Here is an 8,758-nt window from a genome sequence, read left to right as displayed (position 1 = left end):
GTGTGAAAATTCCCAACGAAAAGTGTTACTTAAGGGCACCAATCTAATCAAATTAACTTCGAAGTGTCAATTAAAAGTAGAAGATATAATGTTAAAAACATATAATAATATTAAGCATAATTATGAGAGTATACCTTTACCCCATATAAATATTAATATTTCAAATAAAAATGTGTATAATAATGTAAAACTGCTAAATCTGAATAATATCCATTTTGAAAAATTAAATGAACTACAAAAGGAAATTTCACTACAGAAAATTGAGAATTCAAGATTACTACATACTAATCCAATATATTATAGCAGAACCAGTATTTGGACAGTGTTACTTTATGTTTTCTTGTGTTTAATAATCATGGTTTTATTATTTAATTATCTAAGACCAATAATTCAATCACGTAAAAAAGATAATAAGAAAAAATGAAATAATAATTTAAATTGGTCATAGAAACTTCAGTAAAAGTGTATATGACCATCTAAGGGCGGAGAAGTTACGTATTACGAATATTGTATGGCGCAAGAGTAATAACGTTATCTATACTGCGCAATAGTTACTAGAATAAAAACTATATAACCAGCCGCTCCACATTGTACCGGGCTTTTTTCGTGTTCTCCATAACTAATAAAGGTTCTTGTACGTGATTTTGATTTTTCTTTTGGAAAAATAAAGTTTTTAAAAACAAAGTTGTTTCGAACGACAACGTAATTTGCGATTCTTAATGATTATTCTGAAGAGGATACCATTATTCAAGATAACCACTATTATCTCTCTTGTTTAATTAATGGATTTCCATTCAGATTTCTAATAGACACCGGTGCATCCGTGTCTTTTATAAAAATTGCTAAAATGCAACACATCGATTATAAAATCGATCATAACGATAAAATTGTCCTAAAAGGCCTAGGAGCCAATATGCCCATCAATACAGCTGGAAGCTATCTATTAAACCTTTCATTAATAAATAAAGAAGTCTTAAAAATAAAATTCCATGTTGTTAGCGATCCAAATTCTAATATTCCCTTCGACGGGATCATAGGAACTGATTTTCTATCTCCAAATGGAGCTTTAATTGATTTAAATAATCTTGAACTTAATCTAAAATGTCATAACTAATCCAATAAAAATTTCCCATTCAACGAACCATGGCGATGCAGATTTAAATTATACTTACTTACAACCTAGAAGTGAAACAGTGATTTCCATATCTGTCCAAAATAAAGTGGAAATGGGTATTTGCCCTGAAATTGAAATAACTAAAGGAGTTTATTTAGCAAAAGCTTTACTCTCAGTGAAAAACGGAAAAGCAATTACTACTATCCTAAATATGACTGATAAGAAAATTCGCATTAATGAATTTAGTCTCACTCTCGAATCTTTTCAAGAAAGTTCTTCATTTATTTTCAGTTATTCAGTATCTAACGACTTAATACTTCCAATCTCAGAAAGAGTTAAAATTTTACAACAAAATCTCTGATTAGATCACTTAAATCCAGAAGAAAAATATATAGTTTTAGAAATATGTTCAAAATATAACGAGATATTTTTCTTACCTAGTGATAAATTAACATGTACAGATTTTCTAAAACATGAAATTAACGTTACAAATACTACTCCAATAACTTCGAAAATTTACAGATTTCCTGAAGTACATAAAAAAGAATTAGACAAACAAATTTCCAAAATGCTAAAACAAATAATCATTCGAGAATCAGTTTCACCTTATAATAGTCCATTATGGATTGTTCCCAAAAAATTAGATGCCTCAGGTGAACAAAAATGTAGTTGATTATAGAAAATTAAACGAAGTAACTATTGGTGACGCTCATCCCCTACCAAATATCGAAGATATTCTCGATCAATTGGGTCATTCAAAGTATTTCACAACCCTCGATTTAGCTTCCGGATTTCATCAAATTCAAATGAGTGAAAAGGATATTCCAAAAACTGCTTTTTCGACTCCTAGTCCCTAGTACTTTTCAAGGGTTAATGAACGATTGTCTTACAGGTCTCCAAGGTTTGCAATCTTTTGTTTATCTTGACGATGTTGTCATTTTTGCTAGTTCACTCGAAGAACATTCCAAGAAATTAGAAAAAGTTTTTCGATCAAATCGACTTCTCCTCCAACCCCATAAATGTGAATTCATGCGACGAGAAGTAACTTATTTGGGTCACATTATAAGTGAACATGGCGTTACTCCAAACCCTAATAAAATTTCTTCTATTAAACAATTTCCACGTCCAGAAAACCCTAAACAAATCAAACAATTTCTAGGTCTTATCGGATATTACCGACGATTTATTAAAGACTTCTCCAAACATGCGAAAACCTTAACTAATCTGTTAAAGAAAGATACCGCTTTTGTTTGGTCTTCTGAACAAGAAAGTTCATTCGAGTACTTTAAAAATGTTCTCTCAACTACTCCGATACTTCAATACCCCGACTTCAATAGAGATTTCATCTTAACAACCGACGCTTCCAATTATGCGATTGGCGTAATTCTTTCTCAAGGTGAAATTGGCAAGGATCTTCCAATAGCATATCCTTCAAGAACTTTAAATAAAGCTGAATTTAATTATTCAACAATTGAAAAAAAACTTACAGCTATTGTCTGGGCTGTACAACATTTCCGTCTTTATTTATATGGTAGGAAATTCTTAATTTTCACCGACCATCGTCCACTTACATGGCTTTCAATTGCAAAAATCCAAGCAGTAGACTTCTTCAATGGCGACTCAAACTTGAGGAATATAGTTACGAAATCCAATATAAACCAGGTAGAGTTAATTCAATTGCTATCAACAATCCCCCAATATAGTAGTTAACGTGAACAACTATGTTAATCCTGATTTAATAACAATATTTTTACACGAAATTAATTCTTACTTTCTTATCGACACTGGAAGTGGAAAAAGTTTTATAAAACCCGAATTAGCTTATGAAATGTATCCACATTCAATATCAAATGAACCTTTTGCTGTTCGATCAATTTTTGAAGTCAATTCACAATAAAGTTGCTGAAATTCCAATTTTTCCATCTTTCAATTCCCCAGGAAATCATAAGTTTTATCTCTTTGATTTTTCGCCGGAATACGATGGCCTTTTAGGAATTGATTTTTTAAAAAACACTGAAGCAAACGTAGACTTGAAAAATCTTCTATTAGAGACACCAAAAGAACTTGTCAAAAAGTTGAAATACCTGTAAAACAAAGTAATGGCATTAGTATTCTAAATTATCAAAATTTTGGAAATGGAGAAATGCCAAATGCATTAGTGTCAATTAACAATTTTCACGCATTAACAACTATTGTTAATCCTTGTGACAATCTGATAAAAATTAAAATTTTTTAACCTTTCGATGTATACAGGGTAATTCAAATTCGACCCTCACCATTGGGATCTCGGAAACTATAAAAGATACGAGAAAGTTTAAATTGGGGCAAAGTTGCGCAATTTAAAGCTCAACCAACTGCCGTTTTAAAAATTTCGATTTTCCGAGTACTTCCGAAGATATCCGAAAAAAACTGAAAATTTGATTTTTTGTTTTTATTTATTTCTAACCTTATTTGAAGAGATATCCCAAAACTAAAAGCATCTTTTCATTGCCACTTTTTCCTAGCTATTCAATGACGGATTCAAATTTGCCACACGACGTTTCGTTTTTTGTCAGTCATCATCAACTTTCTTTTTTCTTATAGGCGCCATATTGGATTTTTAGCCCACCAAATAGTACGTTTTATTCTGATTTTAATGATGTATAATAACTTATGATTTGCTTGATAAATGACAAAATAATTCAATAAAAACTAATTTTACTTTAGTTATTGGCTTTGAGTTAATGGGCCGTTTTGTGAAATGTCATTATTTGACAGTACTTATCAAACACGATATGTCGGACGATCATTAGAGCAAGTCAATCGTAGTTAAAAATGTATCTAGAAAAGAAACCCCCACAGAAAATGTTATTATTATACAAGCATTGCTGAACTATTTAGGTTAATCAGAAAAAGAGATTTGTCAGCATTATCTCTAACTTAAACAGCTCATTTATGTTTCCAAGAGAAATATCATCATTTAAGGAACTTTACTTTTTGCCGAATTTAAATTTTTTATAATGTTAAGTGCAAGTTTATAGTTATTTATACAGCAAGTGACTTAAACCATTTTTTATTCATTCATATTTATTCGAGTGATTAAACCGGTTTAAGTCACGTGTTTTATACAGTATTTTATTAAATTTCTAATTCTTATATTAAAAAAAAAAACTAAAATTACAGTTCTATTAAATTTGAACCCCGCCCCGTAGATGTAATATTGATGTTTGTTTGTTTACATCCTGTAAATAGGCGAATGTCATTCAGAGTGATTTAATAGTTATTAATACAGCAAGTGACTTAAACCATTTTTTATTCACGAAAGAAACAACTAGGTCCACGAGCGTAGCGAGTGGCCTAAGCTCTTCGAGTGAATAAACCGGTTTAAGTCACGAATTACGTCTTCGAATATGGTAAGACCGTTTTAAAAAAAATACAAATTACAAACTAGTACAGAAGTATATTGATAATGTTACATTAAAGCACTTAATAATAATAATTATGCAATACGCGATGACACTGGTTTTGTTCATGGAACTGCATACTCAGCATCTGTCCTGGTCTATGGAGGTGGTACAACCTCGTGACTTAACTCCTCCATCCCTTAGATTCAACTGTACCATTGAGGGAAGTTGGATTGGCTGATGCTCAAGGGTGACTTCTATTTCTTGTTTCTTCTTGCAGAGGGCTTGGCCGAATTTCTTGTAGCCATAATACGCAATCCCTGCTACTGCAAAAACATACATTAAAATAGTCCAGATAGATGGATTTTTGGAAATGTCAATAGGCACTATTTGGGCAGGTTTCGAAGATCGTATTTGACCTTGAAGATCTTGAAGTCCGTCTAACTTGATATCGTCTAGCTTGAAGTCAATTTCCATGGAGGGAATGAAGCTTGGCAACTCATTATTGTCCGGGAAAAATATGGGCTGCATACTAGCGTTGACTGCCTTCTGGTCGTTGAAAATTGTTCGGTCGTTCATCATGATTTGACAACCCTTGGGAATTTCGGCGATGTAAGTACCAATCAAATTCAATGTTTCCATTTGTGTTGGGCATTGTAGTTTGATTAGTTGCTTTTTAGGACTTATCAGCAACCACTTGTCAGAATTCGATAGTTGATTGATCACTGGATCGTTGAGCTGGATATCGATTGGTTGACAGGCAGTACTTTCTTTAATTTGCGATAGTAGGCATACAGCGCAAGGACTTTCTTCATGGATTTCCTTTAAATCTTTGTTAGCACATAAATATAATTGTGCTGTGATCTCATGGCAAGCTTTATTTCGATATGTATAGTGCAATTTTGATTTAATTAAAAATCTATTTCGCGGTATTATCGCCTTGAACTGACTCTCTTTGAAAATTGGTGCAGAGTATAGATGGAAAAGTTCAAATTTTTCATTTAGAGTTATAGGAACATGCAACAAATACGTCACTCTATTATTTAAGATAAAGCATTCTATATCTATGAAATTAAGGAATAAATTGATGTTATAGAGTTCCGGTTTTAACGGCATTTGATCGGTGCCTATGCGATTTTCTAGAGCTTTCAGCTCTTTAAACAAGTCTTCGGTTTTTATTATGCTTGGATGTATTGTTCTTAGTTTGCAAAAAGTAATTGAATTCTCTATATCTTGTAATAATGAATCTACAAAAGTATAAAGTTCAATGATTTCAATTAAAGAATTCCTGATATAGTTAGAATTCTCTGTATAAGTAGTTTTTTGCACAATCCAGGAGATTTGTTTGATTTTAGACTCTAAGACTTTTTCGTGTTTGGCAACCTGATTGATGGTCTCATTGAATTTAGAGACAATTTCCAGAGAAATTGAAATTTGTTTAGACATACTTTCTGTTAAACTTTTTTGATTGGTTTGCATTTGTCTGATAATTTTGTCGTATCTTTCACCATCGGACGCGTCTAGATTACCGCTTATGGCTTTGAAGACTGAACCTAACATATTAATTAAGCCTCTTTTTATCCTATTAGGATGAGGAATTATTTCCTTAATTTTGTCATCAACTCTATTTTGAGTGATTGTCAATAACTGAATATAAATAGCGTTGTCAGCCAAATATTCACCGTGAACTTTTAGAATGTTCGTAATATTTGATGCTTTTAAATGCAGCTTATTTATTTCACTAATTAAAGGATTTAGGTCATAAAAATGGATTAGAGTGTATTTGTAATCAATTAATTTTGCTTGTCCTAATTTTATAGGAATTAACCCAACATTGTCAGTTAATTCTCGTAGGGCAACCTTATCCTGTAATCCGATACTGCTACGAAGCAAAATGCTGCTGGCGACCAGCCTGAAAGTAAAAATATAACTTCTGTACACCTATAATGATAATTTGTTAACTACTAAGTTAAAAACTTAATTATATACTAAAATCTAAGGTTAACTAATATTTGCAATGATAGTATTTAATCAAAGCTGTATGTGTTTCGTAAAGGTCTCTTTACGTTTGCCATATGGATTTTTCCATGGGCATTAGTCATAATAGTTTTACGTTTTTTGTTAACCTTGGTAATTTTTTCTGGCTTTGTAAACTTTTCAGCTAGTTTTTGTCTAGTATGCTTTTTTAAGTAGACATTTTGACCAGCTTCAAACAAGTCGGGATTCTCACGGTTCTGATTAATTTTGCTGACACGTTTTTCCTTACTTTGTGCAAGTTTCTCGTTAATCGTGGAATATAAGAGTTTTGTTTGTTCTTTATGGTTTGTAATATAATCCGATAGCAACAGTTGTTCTAAGTTTACATCAAACGGGTCATTGTCAGTAATATGACCGTTGATGATATCAATCGGTTTCATCTTGGTTGCGGAGTGAATTGAATGGTTATAAGCCATAATTGAATAAGTCATTTTTTGGTTAATACTTGAATTATTGAAATTTTGAGCATTCAATAGCTTTACATGTTCGCTAATCGTTGAATGTAATCTTTCAATATTTCCATTAGATTGAGGATGGTGTGGCGAAATGAAATGAATTTTGACTTTATGCAATTGCAGCAGTTCAGTGACAACAGAATTTTTAAACTCAGTCCCGTTATCCAAAATTATCTGTTTTGGAACTCCGTGATGAGAGAAAAACATTAATAGATTATCAACAATTTCTGTTGCCGCTAAAGATTTGAGAGGGTACGCTTGCGCGTATTTCGAAAAACTATCCAAAATAGTTAAAAATTTTGATTGTTCTAATGTGTACGTGTCCATATGTACTATTTCAAACGGCTTTGTCGCAGTTGGGGTGACATTCATTTCAATATTGACGGGATGTCTGTCATATTTTGTTCTGATACAAATATCACATTGATTGATATACGTTTGGATTGATTGTTTTTGATTAGGCCAGTAATACTTTGCTTTAATTCTTGAAAGAGTTTCATCAATTCCTCGATGGTTACTTTTACCTTGGTGGTAGTTTTCAATTATCTCTTCAATGTCCCCTTTATTTGTGACGTCAAGAAGTTTCTTTAAACACCTTTTTAGATTTAATGAAGGCCACCTAAAGTATCTTCTTACAACTTCACAAAACTCTTCGTATACACCCTGTTCCTCAAAGTATATGTGATACTGTTTTTCAGGAACTATGTTTTCTTTAATAAACTTTAAGATATCATCTTCAAAGTTATTTTGACTAAGTTGAACTATCAATCGGCGTTTCTTTTCGAATAGTAGTGTTAATTTCGGTTTTGCCGGTGAATGTAAAACTTTAGAAATAATTACCTGGTTTGCACCGTAATTGACTGGTATATCGATGATTGGTATTCCTACAATTGGGTCTTGATCATTTGTGTGAATTGTATCACTGTCGTCCTGTTCGTTGGGGTTATTTAACTCTTCAGTTTGTTTTTTATTAAAGTCAGGTTCTTCGTTGTCAGTATGAACAAACATTGAAGCTTTGTCTATATTCTCATTTTCCTGTTCTCGTGACGTCGAAGGTCGTTGTAATATTGATTCCTGTCTTGTTTCTCTCTCTAATTCTCTATTAAATTCTTCCATATATTCTTTTAGAGAAAACTCTTGATCTTCTTTTGTATGCAACTCAATGCGTGACAGTGCATCAGCATTTGTATTTGATGTCCCTTTTTTATAAAGGATTTTATAATCATACTCTTCGAGTTTGATTCGCCACCGTAATAATTTAGAACTAGGATCCTTAAGTGAAAATAGCCACTGTAAAGGCTTATGATCAGTAATGATGTAAAATTTTTGACCAAACAAATATGGACGAAAGTATTTTGTTGCCCATACAAGACAAAGGCATTCCTTCTCAATTGTGGAATAATTCCTTTCAGAATCATTTAATGTACGCGACGCGTACGCCACTGGAAGATCTCGGCCTGGAGGTCCTTGACTTAGAACTGCCCCTAGAGCTACGTTGCTAGCGTCAGTTGTTAAATTAAACGGTTTCGAAAAATCAGGGTACTGTAAGATTGGTTCGTTGATCAACAAATTTTTACAAGATTCAAAACAATCCAAAAATTCTTGATCATGCTCAATTTTTGCTCCTTTCTTTAGACACTTTGTGAGAGGTTTCGTAATTTTTGCAAAATTATTTATAAACCTTCTATAGTAACCTAACAATCCGAGAAAGCCTTTAATTTGTTTCGTATTAGTTGGAATAGGATATTTCTTTATGGCTGAGATTTTGT

The sequence above is a fragment of the Ips typographus genome, linkage group LG12 (assembly GCF_016097725.1).
Source record: "Ips typographus isolate SLU linkage group LG12, UJ_Ityp_2.0, whole genome shotgun sequence".
Taxonomy (NCBI): Eukaryota; Metazoa; Arthropoda; class Insecta; order Coleoptera; family Curculionidae; genus Ips; species Ips typographus.
The sequence above is the reverse complement of the archived record's forward strand: the minus strand, read 5'-3'. Positions refer to the sequence as shown.